Source organism: Triticum aestivum, chromosome 3B, assembly GCF_018294505.1.
Source record: "Triticum aestivum cultivar Chinese Spring chromosome 3B, IWGSC CS RefSeq v2.1, whole genome shotgun sequence".
NCBI classification, from domain to species: Eukaryota; Viridiplantae; Streptophyta; class Magnoliopsida; order Poales; family Poaceae; genus Triticum; species Triticum aestivum.
The window spans coordinates 84431419-84449180 of NC_057801.1; the positions used below are offsets into that span (position 1 = coordinate 84431419).

Genomic DNA, 17762 nt, shown 5'->3' on the forward strand with positions numbered 1-17762 from the left:
CGAGGAAATACGAAGGAAAAATTTCCAGGTGATGCTGAACTCAAAATCCTACACCTACCAATCCCTTCGAGTGAAGCCATTGGAAATCTCGCACAGTTCAGTCATATTCTTCAAAGACAGAGACGGAGTTCTTCTGGTCCCTGAGGAATTTGTTCTGACTAAGGAGTTAGGAATTCGCCAGTGCGGATTGCCTACAAAGTGAGGATCATGATAGCCCTGAGGTATTTGAGAGTCAAATATTCCGACCGTTGTTGTGCTACGCGCCAGCTGTCCCAAAATATCTACCCACATAACAGTCATACCAGACAAGGGCATTTATGTCTTATCATGTCGGGATGCCCCCTAGGCTATAAATAGATGCCCCCTACAACCACTAGCTGGTTGGCTTCTCCGAGAGAAACTGACACTTGTCATTTGAGAGCAACCCATCCTCCCAGGACTTTGAGCGAAAATCATCAAGTGAGGAAAACCCAAACCCCAAACCTACAAACCCCAAAGTGATTGAGCATCACTGAAGAGATTGATCCTGCGTGGATCCGACGATTGTTTCCTTTGAAGACTGTGCTTCTTCCAGACGGTTAGGCGTCAAGGTCTAGAGCATCCAAGAGGAATTGTGGACCGTCGAGTGACCGAGTTTGTGAAGGTTCGGAAGTCACCTGAAGACTTACCACGAGTGATTGGGCGAGTTCTATGTGACCTTAGCTCAAGGAGAATACGGTGAGGACTGTGTGTCCGGGACTAGGTGTCCTCGAGTTTAAATACTCAGCCGCTCCAACCAGATGTGCAACAGAGACAGCAGTTGGAACTGGTCTACCAAATCATTGTCTTCACCGAGCTCACTGGTTCTATTTCCTGAACTCTTTAATTTCCTCATCTCTGTTGTTGTGTGCTTGTTCATATCTGTTTGAAGACTTGGACTGAAGACTTTCTCAATTTCCTCAGTTCAATTTCTTTAGTCTGTTCGTCTTCATCTTGTGTTATCGTGTGTTTACGTTTTCTGTACTCTGTGCTTGTCCTCATTTCATCATGTTGACTATGCGTGTGTTCTGCTATGTTTACTTTTGAGTACTTATTCCACTGCAAGTAGTTCTTCATTTAGGAATTTCCTCACCAGTAAATTCCTCAGTGAAGAATTCATAAAAATTGCCTATTCACCCCCCTCTAGTCGATATAACGCAATTTCATCCTACTTGATTGATCTTGATGATATGAGTATTACAAGAGTTGATCTACCACGATATCGTAGAGGCTAAACCGTAGGAGCTAGCCTACGATTATGATTGTCCTCATCCTACGGACTAAACCCTCCGGTTTATATAGACACCGGAGGAGGCTAGGGTTACACAGAGTTGGTTACAAAGACGGATATCTAACATCTGAATCGCCAAGCTTGTCTTCCACGCAAAGGAGAGTCTTATCCGGACCGGGATGAAGTCTTGAGTCTTGTATCTTCATAGTCCAACAGTCCGGCCAAAGTATATACTCCGGCTGTCCAGATACCCCCTTATCCAGGACTCCCTCACATCGCACTTTTCTTCTTCGACAATTATCGGTTAGTATCGGTTGAACCTAAGTTTTTGCTTCTTCACATGAGTTGTGCTATCCTTGCAATGCCATTTTATTTTGTTTTGTTTTGCTTGCTGTTTGAATAAAGTACTTAAGATCTGAAATACTTAAATAAGAGAGAGTCCTCACATAGCTACATAATTATTTGACTACTCATTGATCTTCACTTATATCTTTTTGGAGTAGTTTGTCATTTACTCGTGTGCTTCACTTATATCCTATGAGTAAATGGTTGAATGAGTTGAATGTCATAAATCTGAAATTATATATGTTTCATATGCTTACCCCATGGCGAGTAATGACTTCACATATAAGAAGTAGAGGTGGTAAATTTATTGAAGGTTAGCAAACATTGTATTGGTCACTTAAACAATTCATGAAATAATATTGAAGGAAGAGAGATTTCACATATAAATATACTATCTTAGACATCTTCTATGATTGTGAGACCCATTAATTATTTTCAAACCTGAGCAAATTAGTTGAAATTGGACAAGGAAGACCACATAATGAGTTGTGCTTGGGTATATTTGTATAGAAGTTATATTGTTATAGATCCTCTAACATGTGGTGCTTGCTATTTAGAATCCTTTGCTAGCCAAAATATCTGTACTAAGCGGGAATACTGCTTGTGCATCCAAATCCCTTGAACCAAGTTTCTTCCATGAGTGTCCACCATATCTACCTATTTGCGGTATTTACCTGCCGTTCCAAGTAAATTTGCATGTGCCAAACTCTAAACCTTCAAATAATAATCTGTTTTGTATGCCCGAATCGCTCATGTAGCGACTAGGGGCTGTTAGTATCTTCCATGCTAGGTGGGTTATTCTCACGATGAGTGGACTCCGCTCATCATTCATGAGAAAAATGGCTGGTAACTGGGATGCCTAGTCCCATGATCAAAAGATAAAAATCAAATCAAAATAATTGCAAACAAAACTCCCCCAGGATTGTTGTTAGTTGGAGGCACCCATTGTTTCGGGCAAGCCATGGATTGATGATTGTTGGTGGAGGGGGAGTAAAAAACTTTACCATTCTGTTTGGGAACCGCCTATAATGTATGTAGTATGGAAGATATTGGGAACTCTTGGTTGTTATGTTGACAATGAAAGCATACCTCTCAAAATTATGTATCTCTATTTTAAAATCGAGCTCTGGCACCTCTGCAAATCCCTGCTTCCCTCTGTGAAGGGCCTATCTTTTACTTTTATGCAAGAGTGAGTAGTATTCCTTCTCATTGCAACCTACTCTTCAGTTGGAAAGCATCATGTGATGGGGAAAGATCTAAGCATATAGGGCCATTCAAATATGTTTGACCATGAATTATTATTGTTGACAATTATCTATATGATAAGTAAGTTGGGAGGCGAAACATTAAGCCCCTATCTTTCTCTGTGTTCGATGGATGCTATTTGTTCTAAAAATATGCTCACTTTTATCATTAGTTTACGCTCACTTTTATCATTAGTTACCTTGCTATTTTTATAATTTCAGATTGCAAATACCTATATCTACCATCCATATTGCGCTTGTATCACCATCTCCTCGCCGACCTAGTGCACCTATGCAATTTAAGATTGTATTGGGTGTGTTGGGGACACAAGAGACTCTTTGTTATTTGGTTGCAGGGTTGTTTGAGAGAGACCATCTTCATCCTACACGCCTCCCACAGATTGATAAGCCTTAGGTCATCCACTTGAGGGACATTTGCTACTGTCCTACAAACCTCTGCACTTGGAGGCCCAACAACATCTACAAGAAGAAGGTTGTGTAGTAGACATCAATCATCATGGAGTTTCATCATGCGCTTTACACCAATGTGACCTAAACGGCAGTGCCATAAATATGTTGCACTATCATTATCAACTTTGCATCTTTTGGCATTAATATTATGAATACGTGTATCATTATGATCAAGATTCAATAAACCATCAACATTGGGTGTATGACCATAGAAGGTTTTATTCATGTAAGCAGAATAACAATTATTCTCTGTCTTAGATTTAGAATTGTATCGCAATAAACATGATCTAATCATATATATGCTCGACGCAAACACCAAATAACATTTATTCAGGTTCAACACTAATCTCGAAAGTATAAGGAGCGTGCGATGATGATCATATCAATCTTGGAACCACTTCCAACACACATCATCACTTCACCCTCAACTAGTCTATGTTTATTCTGTAACTCTTGTTTCGAGTTACTAATCTTAGCAACCAAACAAGTATCAAATACCCAGGGGGTACTATGAACACTAGTAAGGTACACATCAATAACCTGTATATCAATTATACCTTTGTTCACTTTGCCATCCTTCTTATCTACCAAATATTCAGGGCATTTCAGCTTCCAGTGACCATTTCCTTTGCAGTAGAAGCACTCAGTTTTAGGCTTTGGTCCAGCTTTGGGATTCTTCACGGGAGTGACAACTTGCTTGACATTCTACTTGAAGTTCCCTTTCTTTCCCTTTGCCCTTTTCTTGAAACTAGTGGTCTTGTCAATCATCAACACTTGATGCTCTTTCTTGATTTCTACCTTCATCGAGTTCAGCATCACGAAGAGCTCAAGAATTGTTTTTGTCATCCCTTGCATACTATAGTTCATCACGAAGTTCCATTAACTTAGTAATGGTGGCTAGAGAACTCTTTCAATCACTATCTTATCTAGAAGATTAACTCCCACTTGATTCAAGCGATTGTAGTACCCAGACAATCTGAGCATATGCTCAATGCTTGAGCTATTCTCCTCCATCTTTTAGCTATAGAACTTGTTGGAGACTTCATATCTCTCAACTCGGTTATTTGCTTGAAATATTAACTTCAACTCCTGGAACATCTCATATGGTCCATGACGTTCAAAACGTCTTTGAAATCTTGATTCTAAGCCGTAAGGCATGGTGCACTAAACTATCAAGTAGTCATCATATTAAGCTAGCCAAATGTTCATAACGTCTGCATCTGCTCCTACAATAGTTTTGTCACCTAGCGGTGCATCAAGGACATAATTCTTCTATGCAGCAATGAGGATAAACCTCAGATCACGGACCCAGTCCGCATCATTGCTACTATCATCTTTCAACTTAGTTTTCTCTAGGAACACATATAAAAACATAGGGAAGCTATACCGCGAGCTATTGATCTACAACATAATTTGCAAAATACTATTAGGACTAACTTCACGATAAATTAAAGTTCAATTAATCATATTACTTAAGAAGTCCCACTTAGATAGACATTCCTCTAGTCATCTAAATGATCACGTGATCCAAATGAACTAGACCATGTCCGATCATCACATGAGATGGAGTAGTTTTCAATGGTGAACATCACTATGTTGATCATATGTACTATATGATTCACGCTCGACCTTTCGGTCTCAAGTGTTCCGAGGCCATATCTGCATATGCTGGGCTCGTCAAGTTTAACCCAAGTATTTTGCGTGTGCAAAACTGGCTTGCACCCATTGGATGTGAACGTAGAGCTTATCACACCTGATCATCACGTGGTGTCTTGGCACGATGAATTGTAGCAACGGTGCATACTCATGGAGAACAATTATACCTTGAAATTTAGTAAGGGATCATCTTATAATGCTACCGCCGTACTAAGCAAAATAAGATGCATAAAAGATAAACATCACATGCGATCAAAATATGTGACATGATATGGCCATCATCATCTTGTGCTCATGATCTCCATCACCGAAGCAACGTCATGATCTCCATCGTCACCGGCGTGACACCCGTGACACCTTGATCTCCATCGTAGCATTGTTGTCGTCTCGCCAACTATTATTACTACGACTATCGCTACCGCTTAGTGATAAAGTAACACAATTACATGGAGATTGCAATTCATACAATAAAGCGATAACCATATAGCTCCTTCCAGTTGTCGGTGTCAAAACCGGCGGATCTCGGGTAGGGGGTCCCGATCTGTGCGTCTCAGGCTAATGGTAACAGGAGGCAAGGGACACAATGTTTACCCAGGTTTGGGCCCTCTCGATGGAGGTAAAACCCTACTTCCTGCTTGATTGATATTGATGATATGAGTGTTACAACAGTTGATCTACCACGAGATCGTAGAGGCTAAACCCTAGAAGCTAGCCTATGATGATTATGAATGTTGTGATCGTCCTCATACGGACCAAACTCTCCGGTTTATATAGACACTGGAGAGGGCTAGGGTTTACATGGAGTCAGTTACAAGGAAGGAAATATAATATCCAAATCGCCAAGCTTGTCTTCCACGCAAAGGAGAGTCCCATCCGGACACAGGACGAAGTCTTGAGTCTTGTATCTTCATAGTCCAACAGTCCGGCCAAAGTATATAGTCCGGCTATCCGGATACCCCCTAATACAGGACTCGCTCAGTAGCCCCTGAACCAGGCTTCAATGACGATGAGTCCGGCGCGCAGTTTGTCTTCGACATTGCAAGGCGGGTTCCATCTCTGAATACTCCAAAGTAGATTGATGATTGTGTCTGGCTTTGCGAGATAATTTCCGCATACCTTTGTAGAGAGCATAGCACTTCATAAATTTGATCTGCTGTCAATTTTTGTACGGTGTGATCTTACACCGTGATCTGATCCAATACGAACCGAGCGGTCATGCTGAGGACGTTTGATATTCTCCCCTTTTATAAAGGGGCCGAGGCCTATCCCTCTTTTCCACCACCATTGCGCCTTTTCGCATCTCGAGTTCTAACACTCGAAACCCAAACCCAAGCACCCCGGATCCTTCATCATGTCCGGATCCAACCAAGGCCGGTGGGTGTCCTCCTTGGTCACAGAGGAGGACATTGTGAAGCTTAGGGAGGTCGGATATCTGACCACCGACATCAAGCACAGGCTTCCTGCTCCAGGGAAGGTCATCCCTACTCCCGATCCCAACGAGAGCGTCATATTTGTTTCTCACTTCCTCCGCGGCTTGGGCTTCACTCTTGATCCCTTTGTGAGAGGGCTCATGTTCTATTACGGGTTAGATTTTCACGATCTAGCTCCGAACGCTATCTTCCATATTTCGTCGTTCATTGTTGTGTGTGAAGCTTTCCTTCATGTCGCTCAACACTTCGGCTTGTGGCTCAAGACCTTTAATGTGAAACCGAAGATGATTGAAGGGCGACACGCGGAGTGCAAAGGTGCAATAATAAGTAGGAACACTGACGCTCCATGGCCAGAGGGCTCCTTCCCAGAGGTGTCCGATTTATGGCAGCGGAGGTGGTTTTACGTAACGGCTCCCAGAGGCACAAAGTCGGTGGCTGCCCCTGACTTCCGTTCAGGTCCTCCTCCTCAACTGGCATCATGGACCAATATAGGACGGGATTGGGGGCCTGCTAATGATGTACCAACACTACAGAGCCGTATCAGGGAGCTTCTTGAGAGGGACATTAGCCTTGCCAGCATAATTCAGGTAATGCTAATCCGACGGATGTTGCCGTGCAAACGCCGGCCTCTCCGGATGTGGAAGTTCAATCCGGAAGGTCCGCGGACTATTCTGCACTTCTTCGGCCTGACGCTCAAAGGGATGTGTAAGTTATTCTTCGGAACACAAGCAAAGTGTCCGGACACCATCGAGGATGTGGGCCTGAGCTGCAATCGCCCAGATACCCAAGTAAGTAACCCAGAAACCGAACACTTCGTTTATATTTATCATAATATTATTCTAAAAATCCTCCACGGCTAGGAAGGGCGCAGCAAGGCGGAGAGAATCAGGTGTTCGACGCCACTTCCCGAAGGCTCGCCTAGTCCTGCCATAGCCAAGATGCTTGATCATGTGCTAAGCAAAGTGCCCTCGGGGAAAGACGATGGGAAGAACAGAGAAGCAGAACTTCACACATTGTGCATCGAAACCGAGGGAATTGCTACCTCCCCAAAGGAGGATAATCGGGGAGGGGAATCTAAGGCCTCCTCCCCTCGTGGGAAGAAAAGGGCCACCCCCGAAGACTTGGAGACGGAGGTGGCCAAACAAGGGAGGAAAGCTTCGCCAGGGGGCCCTGCCCCTAAGGGCGTACTCACCGCGCCATGCCCGCCAATGGGCCAGCCCTCAACCGAGCTGTAAGTTAATCTTAAATACGAAGGTACTACTTACTTTTCCGAGAACAATAACCAAGATCTATTCTTTGCAACCCGGCTAGCAGCTCTTCTCGACAGAGTTCATCTCCGGGGGATCTCCTTCCGGAGATGATGGAGAGTGAGACTCCACCAAATTCTCCGCCTCATGAGGCGGGCGACCCCGAGGTGTCGTCATGGAGGAGCCCAGTCCTGCTGAAGTCAAAAGCTAATACTTCGGCTGCCTTGAGCCCAGAGCATTCAGCTCCCATGGGGGGCGATGAAAAGGGTCCGGCACAATCCGGCGTCCGGCCGGACACACTGGTGGGCCTTCTAGAGCAAGCTGATCTCTCGGAGGAGCACAGTTCATTAATGAGCACGGTGCTCAAGAAAATTTCGTCCGCCACAAGCGGGTTGAATGAAGCCTTTACGAGCCTGCTCAGAGGCTTTGAGGTATGTAATGAAAAATACATAATTTTTGGCTGTGACGCACGCGCTAGGTGTGCTCCATATAGATAGTTGCCCTTGAGACTCTGGTTGTCCGCCTTAGGCGGCAAACGGGGGATCATATTCTAAAAGTAATGTTCGCGCTGTATTTATGCGCGGGTGTCTAACGATTCGGCAGCCGAACAATCTGTTGAAGTTGCCGAGCTGAGGAGACAGATTGGAGTTATTGATGCCGATATTACACTGGTGAACGAGCGGCTGAATGAGTCACAAGGTATGCGATCTGCTTTCCTTATTATATATTTATGTAGGAAAAACTGAGAGGAGCATAATGCTAATGTTATATGTTTGGACTGCAGATGGTGCTGCTGCCATGGAAGCCCTGAGGGCGGAACTTGCCCTGGCCAAGGAACAGGCCCGGGTGAGCAATGCGGCTGCCCTAAAGGCGGCTGAAGAATTGAGAGCCGAATAGGCTGCTCATCGCCGGAGCAAAGACAAAATAGCCCAAATGGCTATGGAGCCAGAAAACGCCGCCAACCGGTATGAGTTGCTTGAAAAATAAAACCAGGCAAATAAGGCTGACCTGAAGAAGGCCCTTGATGCGGCCAAGGAGACGCGTTCCGACATTAGGGATGCACGAGAGGAGCTTCGACGGGCCGGAGAGATCGCGGCTGGAAACCCCTATTTGTTGCGGCTGAAGATTTTGGATCCGAAGTACGCTCCTCTTGATCGACGCTGGAGTCCTGCAGACGCCTATGCGGATTTGGCGAAGAGTGCGGCTGATGCGGCAAAGTTTTTTGAGGATCAAAAAGATGATGAAGTGGAAAAGATGTTCTGGTCGCAGTTCAACGCTCCAACGCGCACATTGCCTTTGAGTGAGAGAATGGCTGATGTGGCCGAGCTCCACATGTTGTCCGGACTTGCAATGCGGTCTGTGATAGACCATCTACGGCCAAAGGGGCCCAAGCCAGACAATTACTTTGGTTTAGTGCAACAATTCCTTGGTGCCATATCTCGGATTGATGTCATGAAGAGGTCGGCGTGCATAGAGGGTGCACAGATGGCCCTTGCCCGCGTTAAAGCATATTGGACAGATATGGAGGCCACCATCATTGCGACCCAGAATCCGGCAGGCGGCCAAGATCCGTCCGAGCACTACTTGGATCGGGTAGTAGAAGGCACTCGCTTAATAGAGGCTCAGTGCTAGAAGAATGTCATGTTCGAGTGACAAATCTCATCATTGTAAAAACAATGTTATTTTAATTGTGGAGCAGATATTTATACTTTGTGCTCGAAAGTATTGTTGTGCCTCCCGTGCGGCCATTTTTATGTATATGTGTAATCTGAAAGTTAGCAGTCGTTGGCTTCAGCCCCCACGCACACAATGCAGGGGTGTTCGCGAAAAGTATGCGTAATCACACTTGATCCAATGCCTTGGTCCATTAAGGAGGTGATCGCACATCGAACTAGGCAACCGGACTATATAGCTATAACACCTTCACTTAGCCATAGGAGTTTGACGGTGGGGCTACTATGTAGCCCCTGGTACCTTTGCGTGCATCCTAATACGGGCGCGTGTGTACATGACCGGGAAACGGTCCTTCGTTAATGCGGAGGAATCCTAAAGATCCCGATAGGTCTTCGAGTGGTTGAACAGTCTCTCGTTATATCATGACAGTCAGTTTTTGGCTTTCTCTACTAAGGTGCTCATCCGGAATAACCAGGGCACAATTGCAGTAGTTCTCCTTTGGCCGCCTTAGCCGATAAAAACGGAACGTAAGGCAGCGAACCCAGGAGCCGGGCAAACCCAACATTTGACCAAAGACATGATTCAGAGCTGATGCATATAAGGCCAAACTCGCAACGCCGAACACTCCCGAAGGTATTCGGACTTTTACTGGGCTGAGTAACGCCCCTTATTATGAACCCTATATTCCCAGGTACGTGCATTAGTCTGTCATGGCGAAAAATGCCAATGACGGCAGTATCCTTTGTGGGTGTAGTGCCCATGGGATATGTAAGCAACAAGAGACAATAAAGAAGGTTTACACAGGGGCTTAATCTAAAGAGAAACCTTTGAGGTAGGCATAGTGCGATACTACATTGAAGCGGGCAAAGGTCGTTCTCCCAAGCAATGTTTGATAACCACATTGGAGGGGGACGATGGCGAAGAGTAGTTTTTCGCTTCTGGTGTTGCCTGGGGAGACAAACATCACCTCTAGTACGAGGGAGCCCCTGGAGTGTGCTTCGACGCCTGGTATCACCCCTTCAAAGGTGGTGTTACTATGGTTGATTTTGGATGGGTCTATCCCCATCCCGCGGACAGTGTCCTGGTATATTATATTAAGACTACTGTCGCCATCCATGAGGACGTGAGTAAGATGGTATCCGTCGATTATTGGGTCGAGCACCAAGGCAGCTGATCCTCCGTGCCGCATACTAGTCGGGTAGTCCCTGTGATCGAAGGTGATCGGGCAGGCCGACCAGTGGTTGAGTTTGGGTGCAATGGGCTCTATAGCGCATGCGTCTCTGAGCGCGCGTTCGCGCCTTCTCGTCGATAAGTGAGCCGCATGGATCATGTTTACTATTTTTAACTCTGGTGGGAATTTTTTCTGTCCCCAAGTGTTCGGCTGGCGAGGCTCATCCTCGTCTTCACTTGGTGCTTCCCTTCCCTTGTGTTCGACATTTAATATGCCGGCCTGCTTGAAGACCCAGCATTCTCTGTGAGTGTGGTTCACAGGGTTTTCAGGGGTGCCGTGAATTTGGCACAGTCTGTCAAGGACTTTGTTCAGGCCGGACTGTCCTTCTTTACTGCCTTTAAGTGCCTTCTTTTGTTGACCGGGTCGAGAGCCCCTGAATCTGGCGTTGACTGTTGTGTTGTCCGGACTTACTTCCTTGTTTTGACATTTGTTTTTATCGCGTCGTGGCTTCCCATTTCCATCCCTGATTTCGGATGTACTTGGGTCGCTGGTGCCTCTACGGGCCAACCAGCTGTCTTCACCCGCACAAAAGCGGGTCATAAGGCTTGTTAGGGCTGCCATTGTCCTCGGATTTTCTTGGCCGAGGTGTCTGGCGAGCCATTCGTCCCGGATACTGTGCTTGAAGGCCGCTAGGGCTTCAGCGTCCGGACAGTCGACAATTTGATTCTTCTTAGTGAGGAATCTGTTCCGAAGTTTGCGGGCGGACTCTCCGGGCTGTTGAATTATGTGACTTAAATCGTCCGCATCCGGGGGTCGGACATAGGTCCCTTAAAAAATTTCCCTAAAAGCGTCCTCGAGTTCCTCCCAACTTCCGATTGAATTTTCAGGGAGGCTTTTCAACCAGTGCCGAGCTGGTCCTTTCAACTTGAGGGGAAGATCCTTGATGGCGTGGAGGTCGTCCCCACGAGCCATGTGGATATGCAGGATAAAATCCTTGATCCAGACCCCGAGGTGTGTCGTTCCGTCGTATGCCTCTATGTTCACAGGTTTGAAACATTGTGGAAATTCGTGGTCCATTACCTCTTCGGTAAAGCACAGAGGGTGAGCAGTCCCCCTATTTCTGGACGTGCTATGGTGTGTCGTCGGCTGTTGATGTGTCTGGTATTGATTCCGAACTGGTATCCGATCAGTCTGATCATTTTGGTTACCATAGTCTTGTGCCGGGGCGCGTCCTCTAGATCCATAGATGGACCTGGTCGCGCAAGCCTTCTTATCCAGGAGCTCACATAAATCATGTGCGTCGTCGGTAGCTGCTCCATTGCGGTTTCGAAGTGGTTTGTTCGGCCTATTGGCCGTATTGTTCTTCGGTGGAACGGCCTCGTCATCGAATTCCGGTAGCAGCTTGCACTTTGGATAGCTCTTTGTTTGGCAATCGTCGCCGTACTTTTCCTTAGTGTCTAGTACTTTATTCCATCTACGATTGAGTGTGTCCTGTGCGGCTTTAAGCTTTTGCTTTTGCTTCTTCAGACTTCTCGTAGTGGCCATAAGCTTTCTGTGGAGGTTGTCTCGTTCCAAGCGTGTCTCCGGGATGGTGAATGCGGCATCATCCGGACTGTGCTCTTGTCCCGGGGCGGTTTGATTGGTTCGTTCCTCGGGATCGTTGTGATCGAGCGTCTGCTCCGAGCTGTGTTCGGCGTGACCTGGTTCATCTTGCTCCATCGCTGGGTCCATATGGTCATTGTTGCCTTCGGAGTTGACTGTGGTGTCGATCTTTCTAGCGCTGTTATCGCTATTTTTACTGTTGCTGGACTTGGAGCGGCGCCTACGGCGTCATTTTGGCTTTTGTCCTGGGGTTTTATCCTCCGGTTTGTCGTCGTCGTCCTTCTTAGGCGTATCCACCATGTATATATCGTATGATGAAGTGGTAGTCCAGCGCTCCGTGAGTGGTTGTTCTGAATCGTCCCCTGCGTCGACATCCATACCGTCGGTGTCGTCAGAGTCGAATTCGAGCATGTCTGTTACGTCGTCGACAGTGGCTATGAAGTGGGTGGTGGTTGGGCAACGAATTCCTTCATTGCCTGCTTGCCGCTCAAGCCGTACATAGTTCGGCCAAGAGCCTCCTGACAATGAGAGAGACTTTAACGAGTTTAGCATGTCGCCAAAGGGCGAGTGCTGGAAGATATCCGTAGCGGTGAACTCCATTACCGGAGCCCAACCAGATTCGGCGGGCTCGGAGGTGCGCGAACTGGAACCTACAGCCGGATACGAGTCCGGGGGTCCGGTGTCACAGGCTTCCTTGGGGGTGAAGTCTCTGTTCGGCTCTACCGCCGTTGGGTGTGCGGCCTCCGGGGCGGGGTCCATCCACCCGTCCTCGGGCGACGTAATCTGCCCTGGATTTAGGTCCGGGGCTCCTGCAGGGGCGATATCCTGAGCGTTCTCCGTCAGCAGGTCTAAGCTGTGCTCATTGTGACTGTCTGGCGCTCCTGGCATAGGCCCGAATCCGTTAAAGATCAAGTCTCCGTGGATGTCGGCTGTGTAGTTTAGGTTTCCAAACTTGACCTGATGGCCAGTGGCGTAGTTGTCGATCTTCTCCAGATGGCCAAGCGAGTTGGCCCGCAGTGTGAAGCTACCGAACACGAAGATCTGTCCGGGGAGAAAAGTCTCACCATGGACCATGTTGTTGTTGATGATTGAAGGATCCATCGAGCCTTGCAGCGACGACACAGAGGAACTCTCAATGAAAGCACCAATGTCGGTGTCAAAACCGGCAGATCTCGGGTATGGGGTCCCGATCTGTGTGTCTAAGGCTAATGGTAACAGGAGGCAAGGGACACAATGTTTACCCAGGTTCGGGCCCTCTCGATGGAGGTAAAACCCTACTTCCTGCTTGATTGATATTGATGATATGAGTGTTACAAGAGTTGATCTACCAGGAGATCGTAGAGGCTAAACCCTAGAAGCTAGCCTATGATGATTATGAATGTTGTGATCGTCCTCATACGGACCGAACTCTCCGGTTTATATAGACACCGGAGAGGGCTAGGGTTTACATGGAGTCGGTTACAAGGAAGAAAATATAACATCCGAATCGCCAAGCTTGTCTTTCACGCAAAGGAGAGTCCCGTCTGGACACGGGACGAAGTCTTGAGTCTTGTATCTTCATAGTCCAACAGTCCGGCCAAAGTATATAGTCCGGCTGTCCGGATACCCCCTAATCTAGGACTCCCTCACCAGTTGCCGATAACTTTGTTACAAATCATGATCATCTCATACAAAAAATTATATCACATCATGCCTTGACCATATCACATCACAACAAGCCCTGCAAAAACAAGTTAGACGTCCTTTACTTTGTTGTTGCAAGTTTTACGTGGCTGCTACGGACTTCTAGCAAGGACCGTTCTTACCTACGCATCAAAACCACAACGATTTTTCGTCAAGTCTGCTGTTTTAACCTTCAACAAGGATCGGTCGTAGTGAAACTCGATTCAACTAAAGTCGGAGAAACAGACACCCCGCTACACCACAACACGAACGCAAGGGCATGTAAACTGCCGGGAGAACACACTTAATAGGGCAGGTAAACTGCCGGGAGTCTATTTCTCCCGGCAGATAGAACTGCCATGAGAACAGCTGCCGGGAATAACTTCTCCCGGCAGATAAATTTTCCCGGCAGTTTATCTGCCCTGAACAATATACATGCCGGCAGTTCCATTGCCATCATACACAAGTGTACCCGGCAGATAATCTGCCATCACGTTTTGTTTCACCTAGACTATTCTGGCCAACATATTCCCAATTTAATAATGTTCGGGCCTTGTACAAAATTTCACTCATGATTCAATAGCAGACCTCAAACACTTTCATACTAAAATTTCAACATTTCAACATACATACATTTGTTCAGTAGCATCCAACCACATCAATAAACATAATTTACAACTAAGTTACACCAACTGTTTGAGCTTGACTCATGGCTACAACCATGTCCAATAAGACAATGGCATTATCACATTTTCTGCTCAGCCGTTTGTTGGATGACATTAGTACATTACCATATTCATGGGATGTCTTTTGAATACCAGACTCAGCACTATCCTGTGAATCTGCATTACTCGAAGAGGGCCACATGTCTCCAGCAGAAGAGTCACCAAACTTGCAATGCTCTGAAGATCAGAAACCTCCCCTCACTTGATTGTGTTGATACTATGAAGATCTTCTAGTGATGATGCCAACCTGAACAGATAAGATGGTACAACTGCTATAAGGTAATAATTTTGTTAAATGATCTATACTGTAGCACACAAAAATGGACATAATATCACATAGAAAATACATACTGGCATAATAATCATTTTGCAAGCAAAGAAGCAAACCATAGTGATGTTTTCAAAGCAAGTAGCATACAACTACATATGGCAGTTGCCATGTATTTCTACTGCATGTTTTCAAACTTCCCATGTGTATCTATACCAATATTATTGCTGCTGAGTACGAATTCACAAACATTAATACCTTCCAGTACAGTTCAAGATATGTATAAACAAATCTACATCGAACACGTCAGAGATATATTAGTCGTGTTTGGTTGTCGAAGAATTTTTTATCCAGGAAATAATGCTAATAGTGCAAACTGCAAAAGCATACAAATATTATTTTGTATTCTAGAGTATGAAAGTTTAAGCAAGGATTATGGCACCTATGTGAACTTAGATCGCTCTAGGAAAGTATTTCAACAAACTAAGTGGTGTTACAGAAACAAACTCTCTGTCTCTCCCTCTCACTGACAATTTAAATAAAAGAATTGAATATTTACACTCAATTCAATGGCATTGCAGTCCCACTCCATTGTCTGAATGAGAGCATGGTTCATCTAGCAATCAAAGGCGTGGCAGTTACATTCTGACTGAATATAAACCATAGTGCTGCTTTCAAACAAGTAGCTTTTACTAGCATGTTTTCGGACTTTCAGTGTGTATATGTCTATAACAAGATTACTACAGCTGATTATAACTCACAAATGTTGTTCCTTCCAGTACATTCAGGCTGTATAGAAAATGGTAAATAATAAAAGGCATGTCAGCCAATTTTTACACATGAGGTGCTTCCTTTTTGAAACAGCCCCCAGTTAAGAGGAAAAAAGTATATGCATCTAGAACAAAATTATGCAAAGAGAAGCCTCCACGCATGTATATGTGGCTCCCAAGTCCCACCATCAATCCATAAAAAGGATTTTCTGAAAGAAAATAGAGCTGGCATAACTAAGGTAAAGGTCACTTGTGTTCCTCCCAAATAAATCACTTGTATTAGCATGGCATGTAGCAGGACTCTTGCGTGGAGAGGTCTCGGGGCTGTTCGCTAGGTTGTATAGGCGGGGCGGGTAGTTCGTGAGTAATCCGTGTGGTGAACCTTGAGCCTAAGGCCATGGATGTAAAAACGTGGATGGGGCTCTCCACCCCTCTCTTCTATTAATATATAATACACATGCTTGTGCGTATTCTTGAAAAAAAATCACTTGTATTAGCCAATGCTCTCCACCCCTCTCCAATCCTGCAGTTTCTAATTGAAGTGTTGAAAATCAGATTATACGTGTGAAGAGAAATGTTACCACTTATGCGAAATTTTGTGAGCAAGCTTCTGTTTCTTTATTCATTTGCTAGATTGTAGTTTCCTTCTTTTTCCCAAGAGTGCGCTTTCCATGTTCTTTCTTAGGACAGAGGATTCCTAAGAGTGCGCCTCATTCTACTTCCTTCTTGCCCTGCAGAGGCAAAACAGAAAATCATACATATAATGTTAGATTATGAATGTATGCTAAGAAACAATGTGGCCAAAGGTAGGCACAAAAAAGAGAAGTGTCAGCTCTCCAGGCTCACGAACAGACTAAAGTCCAGAGACCATGGTCGCTGGCTATCTGGGGTAGCAGTAACAAAAAATCGACCAAACAAGTTAGGGGAACTCACTCATACCAAAAAGTCTAACAGCCTCGTCCCATCTGAGCAGCCAACAAAATCGTAAGACACCAAAAACATCTGGAGGAAGGCTACAGGAAAGAGGAGGATACACGTGTAGTGTGCTCGGTGTAAGCTTCCCAATAGAGCAGAAAAATAGAGGTGCGCACCTTTGGTAAGGAAATGCACACCTGTATCGAGTCCACCGTGACGGATCTGAGCAGCATGGTGTACCAGCACAGTGAGGAGCACCGCTCCTGCCATCGGAGTGGAGGATGCCGTGATGGGGATCCCGCCCTTGCTCGTCAGCGTAGAGGGCGGCGGAGAGTAGGAGCGCCACAGCCTGGTGGTGGCACGACGACCCTGAGACGGCAGAGGAGGCAAAAAGCACGGCTCCCTCTAGTGCTTGTCGTCGCCACGCTCGCAGCACGATGAAGGAGGCTCCCTTCCCTCCGTGGGGTCTGGTGCGGGAGAGGGAGGCGGCGTCGACCTCGCCGCACCGGGCACCATCGACAGCGATGGGGGTCGCCTAGGTCGGCGGACGGAGGCAGCAGAGGAGGAGGGGGGCGGCGGACGGAGGCAGCAGAGGAGGGGGGCGGCGGACGGGGCGGCGGAGGAGCAGGAGTGTGGACTAGGGTCCGATTTGGCGATTTGGGGAAGATCTGGTTGGGCCGACGATTATAATTGTTTTTTTAGCGGTCCACGCGCGCTACCGGCGCATTTAGGCCCAATTACTTCGGGCTCGCGCCAAACAGACGCCCCCGGCAGATAGTGGGCCGTCTGCTTAGTTCTCGCGGCAGATAAAGTGTCCTCACGGACGGAAATCCTTCCGGCAGTTCGTGCGCCCTCGTACCTACAGTTCTGCCACCCCTCAAAAAAAAAAAACCTACAGTTCTGCCGGCAGTTTCTTTGCCACTAAGTACTTCTACCGGCAGTAGTAAAATCCCCGGCAGATAATTTGCCTTTGTTCTTGTATTTCTCCCGGCAGTTAACTGCCCCCAATTAAGTGTTGTGGTGTAGTGCCCGCCAGCCACCTATGTGCAAAAGCACGTCGGTAAAACCAGTCTCATGAATGCGGTCATGTAATGTCGGTCCGGGGCTCTTCATCCAACAATATCGCCTAATCAAAGTAAGACATTGGTGGTAAGCAGTATGATTATTATCGCCCACAACTCTTTGTGTTCTACTTGTGCATATAACATCTACGCATAGACCTGGGTCGGATGCCACTCTTGGAGAACGTGGTAATTTCAAAAAAAATCCTACGATCACGCAAGATCTATCTAGGTGATGCATAGCAACGAGAGGGGAGAGTGTGTCCACGTAC

At 46.3% G+C, this 17762-nt stretch overlaps 1 long non-coding RNA gene across 2 annotated transcripts; it reads right to left on the reverse strand.

Annotated features, from left to right (window-relative positions):
- Nucleotides 1–14331: 14331 nt before the first annotated feature.
- Nucleotides 14332–17076, reverse strand: LOC123068773 (uncharacterized). 2 transcript variants are annotated; one of them, XR_006431982.1, is made up of 4 exons: nucleotides 16627–17076; nucleotides 16454–16527; nucleotides 16096–16245; nucleotides 14332–14723 (listed from the first exon to the last, which is right to left on the reverse strand). It is a non-coding gene; the product is annotated as an uncharacterized lncRNA (long non-coding RNA). The 2 variants fall into 2 exon arrangements; XR_006431981.1 differs by having other exon boundaries at nucleotides 16454–17074.
- Nucleotides 17077–17762: the final 686 nt, after the last annotated feature.